Source organism: Falco rusticolus, chromosome 7 (assembly GCF_015220075.1).
Source record: "Falco rusticolus isolate bFalRus1 chromosome 7, bFalRus1.pri, whole genome shotgun sequence".
Classification (NCBI taxonomy): domain Eukaryota; kingdom Metazoa; phylum Chordata; class Aves; order Falconiformes; family Falconidae; genus Falco; species Falco rusticolus.
In genome coordinates, this window is record NC_051193.1 from 41,426,413 (window position 1) to 41,432,412 (window position 6,000).

A 6,000-nucleotide genomic window follows, 5' to 3' on the forward strand; every position below is an offset into this window, starting at 1 on the left:
TAGTATTAGCTGCGTTTAAAATCAGTAATCCGTAGCGATGCGCTCTTTCTGGGGACAATGCTGGTGTAGCTCGTTGCTTAAGGATCAGCTGTCCTTCATGCAGTACACACACGGGTTGTTGGGTGACCCAGGACTAACGGTCTGCTGCCTTCTGTGACAGGCCCTGTGGCTGCTATCGCTTTCAGGCCGGAGGGAGTCCCTGCGCCACAGGGCGCCGCTGCGCTGAGCGCGCAGCCACGGGGGGGCGCTGTGCGCCCAGCTTTGCGCAGCGCGCCCCTGCCCGCCCGCGCCCCTGCCCGCCCGCGCCCCTGCCCGCCCGCGCCCCTGCCCGCCCGCGCCCCTGCCCGCCCGCGCCCCTGCCCGCCCGCGCCCCTGCCCGCCCGCGCCCCTGCCCGCCCGCGCCCCTGCCCGCCCGCGCCCCTGCCCGCCCGCGCTGACAGCTGCGGGACCTGGCGTAATCCAGCAATTCACCCGCTGGAGCTAAAGCTAAAATTCATGTTACAGTTTGGAAAGCCTTTGCTCTCTCCGGACACCACTGTACGGGCTCCGCTTCCTCTGCCTTGGTAGCTTCTGTCCATGGCTTCCTTAAGCCCTCCAGCCCCAGTATCCAGGGTCTGCAGCACCCTGCTGCACCTAAAAATCCTTGCAGTTGTTTTCTTGTTACCAGCCGAGGTATTTCTACAATAGCCTGGACCTGCTCTGGGTCTGCTAATCTTTGTCCTTTTAATATGAATCCAAAGTATTTTACTTCCTGCTGACACAGCTGAAGCTTGGAAGATGCACAGTGACCTTTTCCTGCTAAAGCAGTACATGGGCAAATAGCATCTTTCAAGCAATTATCACATGTATTGCTAGCAAGTAACAAATCATCTACATATCGTGCAAGTATAGAACCTCCAGGTAATGTAGTATCTTCCAAGCTGCCTTCATGCAAATGACAGAATATCATAGGAGACCCAGTGATCCCTTAGAGCAAGTGGGTCCACATTAGTTGTTGGCCTTTCCACATAAATGCAAGCAGATGCTGGATGTCTTCTGCTATAGGAATACTAAAAAATGCAGTTATTAAATCAATAACAGTGAAGTATTTTGCCCAGGCTGGAATTTGTAATAATATTGTTGATGGGTCTGGAACCACCAAATGAGGTACAAACACATGTTCATTTATTGCTCTGATGTCCTGTACAAACCAATATTCTGGATCTCTGTTGCCTAACCTATTTTTGCATACACATAAAATAGGGGTATTATACGGGACACTGCATTATCATAAAACTCCTGTTTTCAAATGGATCAATTTGTTTCTGAATACTTTTTTATGCCTCCTTGGGAATTTAATACTTGATTGCTATGAGCTTTCCTCCCTTTGTTTTTATGGTGACTGGTTATGACTATTTCAATAAACTCACATCCCTTCTGAAGGAGCTCCACAATTTTGACATTTTAATAAGGTCAGGTGAAACCCCAGGAGTTTTGGATGAGCTTTCAGCAAGTTTTATCTTCTTCATTCCTTATTCTTCTTCATTCCACTCGTATCTGCTGGATTCGGCTAGTTCTGTGTTAGCAGCATTAGTTTTATTAGAAAGTTTACTCTCGGTCAGCTTTTGAAGCCTGAGGCTTCACCTACTTTAGCTACTAGTGCTGAGCTAACAATGCTAAACAAGACTATTCAGACCGAAGAATAGTTAATCAGATTTCTTCTATAACATGAGAAACATAACCCTGTTAGATTTCTGTACCGGTATTGGTAATAACAGTGTTGTGAGGTGCAAGGTATAAGGCACAGTCATTTCAGACTGTTTCTTATAGTGTTACTTTTAAGCTGACTCAAGTGAGGTCATTTCCATCCTCTCAATTCTGAGGTGACCTCACAGTGTGGTTTTCTTGGCAAGGTAAAAAAAATGCAAGAATTAAATTTGCTGAAATACTTCTCGCTGTTTTTCTTCCTTGTTTTCCTAGATTCTCAAAATCTCCCGAGTTCTGGATGGGGTAAAAGTTTATTCTTGCACATATATACATGTATAAACTTGATTGGAAAATATGTCCTTTCCATCATAGAAGTTTTCAGAAGTCTATTTTCTACTGCATCATTCAATTATATATGTGTATACAAGTATACACAATGTGACCTAGCTTTTAGCTAATACAATTACATATATTTATATAAGAACAAAGTACTGTCATTAGCTCTTCCTCCAGGAGTTGTCTCATTCATTAAAGAAATGAAGTATACACTTACCAAATGATAAATAAATGTGAGCTGGAAAAAACATTGTCATCACACATTTCAAAAGAAACAAGAAAATCTCAATTAAATGTCAGCCAAAAAAAATGCACCCTCCTTTAAGCCTTGAAACAGGATCTCTGATATTGACTTACCCTTCTTCTTCTTAGTTTCCACCCAAGGACAACAAAAATTACATTTGTTCATTGGCAAAAAAAGAAAAAGAAGGGAATCAAGACCTGATATTTGGAGCATAAAAACCAGGACAGCTTTATCAAATTGAAATCCCATGTTGTTTTCTCCTATTTAAAATATGATTGACAATAGCACAAAAATAAACATTGAGTAACATTTATCAGGAGCTGTTTTATTAGAAAAGGGTACCATCATTTATCCCAGCACTCTTCTGTACACAGAAGGCTGCGTGTTACCAATAGCCAGGGGCAGCTTTCTGCTTGCAATGATGAACATGTTTGCATTTTCCATTATACTTCATTATACTAGAGGGGCTTATTATTTTTAAAAAACCAAACAACAAAGTAAAAACGTAGGCTGGGAAAACTGCCTCTTGTAAGGCATTGGTCTGACTGAGAAAGGTTTATTTACTGTATGTCAATGGCAGCTGTCTTTGTTATTCCTGCATTTTTAATTAAACTGTTCCTCATACTGAGAGGGTGAAACTAGAATTCAGTTCACGATGAATTACAGCCTCCCAGAGCAGGGCTATGGTGCAAGAACAAACAGCCATAGGACACTGGTTCCACTGCTGGGCAAACAATGCCATAAATAAACATTCCTGCTCTTTAGCGTACTTATATTTATGACCATTTTGTATGCTCTGAAGAGCAAGTCAGGCTCTTGAATATATGGCATCATTTCCCCAGCAGAGGACTAATGCACAGGCACACACAGGGCTGGTGAATGTGCTTTGCTCTACCAAATGGCCAAAGCGGAGGAGTTAGGGAGGAGGGAGTTCAGGGAAAAAAACATCTGTAGCCTTGCAATTGCTAGAACTACATGTTCTCTCTCTGCTTTGTTTTTAAGCAATCAACATAACTTTTCAGGTGAGTTAATGTGAAAAGTAAACACTCATTTAGAAAAAGTGATCAAATACCTTAGAGTGTTGGGGCATGGGGGACTGGGTTCAAGCGGCAGCTTTACAAGCGGTGCTTGCCAGTTTCTGACAGCTCTCATTAGTTACTGGTCCAATACTATTAATATAGCCAGAACCACCAGATGCAGACCAGGCTCCTGTGTGCCGGTTGCTTAACAAGCATCAAGCAAGAGATTGTCCAACCCACATAAGCCTGAGCCCCTTTGGGGGTCAAATAATTTGTCATTTTAAAACCCTGAGAGTTCAGCAGGCGGTGTTCCGCCTAGGTAATAGGCAGACATCTTTCTCATTAAAACATTAAAAGATCCTGGCTTTATCTGTTGAATGGTGAATATCAGGCATTGCATTTGTTTGGCCCTTGCACAAAATTGCCACGATCATTCAAAAACTTTTCTCAGGTTCTGGAAGAAGGCCTTCAAATTCAAAAGGCTGCTGCTGTTGTGAGAAGTAAGCAGGTCTCTGCTTTAGCCATTGGCTTTACCCATTCTGGCAAAACTGCTAGTACATCTTTTCTTAGCCAGTGCTGAATTTTCAGTAAACAAATTCACTTTGCTGTTAATTTATGTAGTGCACAGCACATTGCAGCAGTGGACACATTGAGGGATGAGCTGGTACAGGGATTAACTCCTGTATTAGTTTCATACAGAGGTCTCTCAAGGAGATACTGTTTTGTCCCATGTACAAAACTTAACCAGAGTGATGGTGCTGCACAAGCGGTGGTTATTCTCCTTGTGCAATCCTACCTCTTCCTTGCAAGAAGGAAATTAAATATGGTAAGAGCCTTGCTTTCCTCTTAGTTCTACTTCAGAATCCAAGTCCCTCACCTCTGGCTACAGTTAGCATTCCACCTTTCTGCCCCGCTCCCCTAGGCATTATCACAATAATAGAGCATGAGTTATCACTGTCTCTTGTTGGTTCCTACCATGGCTGAATATATAAATCCCTCTCAGTCCCTCTCTTCTTTTTACATTTGAAGATTTCTGCATATTTCTTTTTTTCAGCTATTGCACTAAACCCAAGTCTTGCCAGGTGTCATTTGTATTGCAGCGATTGAGAAGACAAGGAGAGCTCCTAAAAGACAATTAAATACTCACAGTAACTACATTGCTGATAATTCACTTTTTGGAAACACTAATGGAGCAAAATCTAAATTGTTAAAATGTCTCTAGTTAACATGATATATATAAAAAAATCTCACAATGAGGCAATGCTGTTCAAGTCACTAATGCTAGGGGGTTCCTAGTTTGGGTATTTCCCTTCAGTATCTTCCCCTTCCAAGCAAAATTCTCTCGACCTGCCTGTCAGCTTGTCTGTGCAAAGAGCCTCCCGCACAGCCCTTTTCCCAAGCACGCAGGAGCACCTTAGGGGAGCCGAGAGGCCCGAAGCTTGGCCTTTCCTCCTGTCAATCCAGAGTTAAGGCAGCAGCTCTGCTGAGGTTTCCCCGCTGGACAGCGAGCACACAGGCGGTAGCTGCGCGCCTGAGCTGGCCGCACCGCTGGCAGCCGCTGGGCTCCGCCGCACCCGCACCCGGAGGCAGAGCCGGGGAAAGGCTTGGGACAGACCCAAACACTGGCAGAAAACGAGAGAGGAGGGGGTTTTCTGGGGCAGTCGGGTTTGTTTCTGCTCTACATTGTGCTCTGCTAGCCATGGTCATAGTTGCCAGCAGGAAAGTTTCCTCGAGACTCGCAGATTTCTCAGAGTATTCCCTTTGCCCACATTTTACCCCATTTCCTGCAACTGCCTGTTGCTCCTTCGCTTGTTTCTATGCAGGGAACAGTGTCTGGTCAAGCAGCTGATCCATCCTGCTGTAACAGGGAGCCGCAGCCTGCAGGCATGTGGCAGCAGCATGGGGAAACGCATCTGGCCGGAGTGCTCACCTTCAGCATCTCTGCCACATCTGGCCGGAGTGCTCACCTTCAGCATCTCTGCCGCATTGCTTGCTGCCCTGCAGATGTGCTCAGCTGCTCTGGCCTGGCACACGGCTGCCTGGTGGGGCTTTTTTCAGCCATACTAAAAACATCACGTGACATTAAAGAAGTTTCAGGCTGTTGCACATAGCAGCTTCGATAAGATCTTTAGGTTCCCATGAAAATGTCAGTGCTGCCTGCAGGAGTTTCACTCGGCAAGTGACTCTCCTGTCCTGCACATGTCAGGCAGGGCGCAGGGACAGCTGGTCTGGCCAGGTCAAAGACCTGCCCGGGCTGGGATCCTGTCTCCCATAGGAGGCAGCAGGCTGCATGCTTCAGAGAGTGTACTGGTCCTCTGAAAACATCAAGGAAGGACTTTTCTGTAATCCAGAAGCCTTTTTGTGTCTTCTGAAGCCATACAGATGTGATGTCAGATAAAATGCTCTATTATTTCTATTGGCTTGGGGGGAAAAAATCGGAACTCTGGTGTCTTGCTTGAACAGCTATACTGAAGTCAGGCTAACTGGCAATGATGGGTTGGGGGGATTATTTATTTTTTTTTGGTTTTGCCTTCCTCTGTGTTGTGAACTATGGTGACTTTTTAGATGAAAACATCTAGATGACCCTTACAAAATTCTCTGCTACAGCAGGAACCACCAGCACTGAAGATGCCCATTTTCCTTCGCTCTCTTCTGGTCACATAGTTTTGACATCTTGTACTGAAGACCCCCAGTATGCTACAAATATGTGAGTAA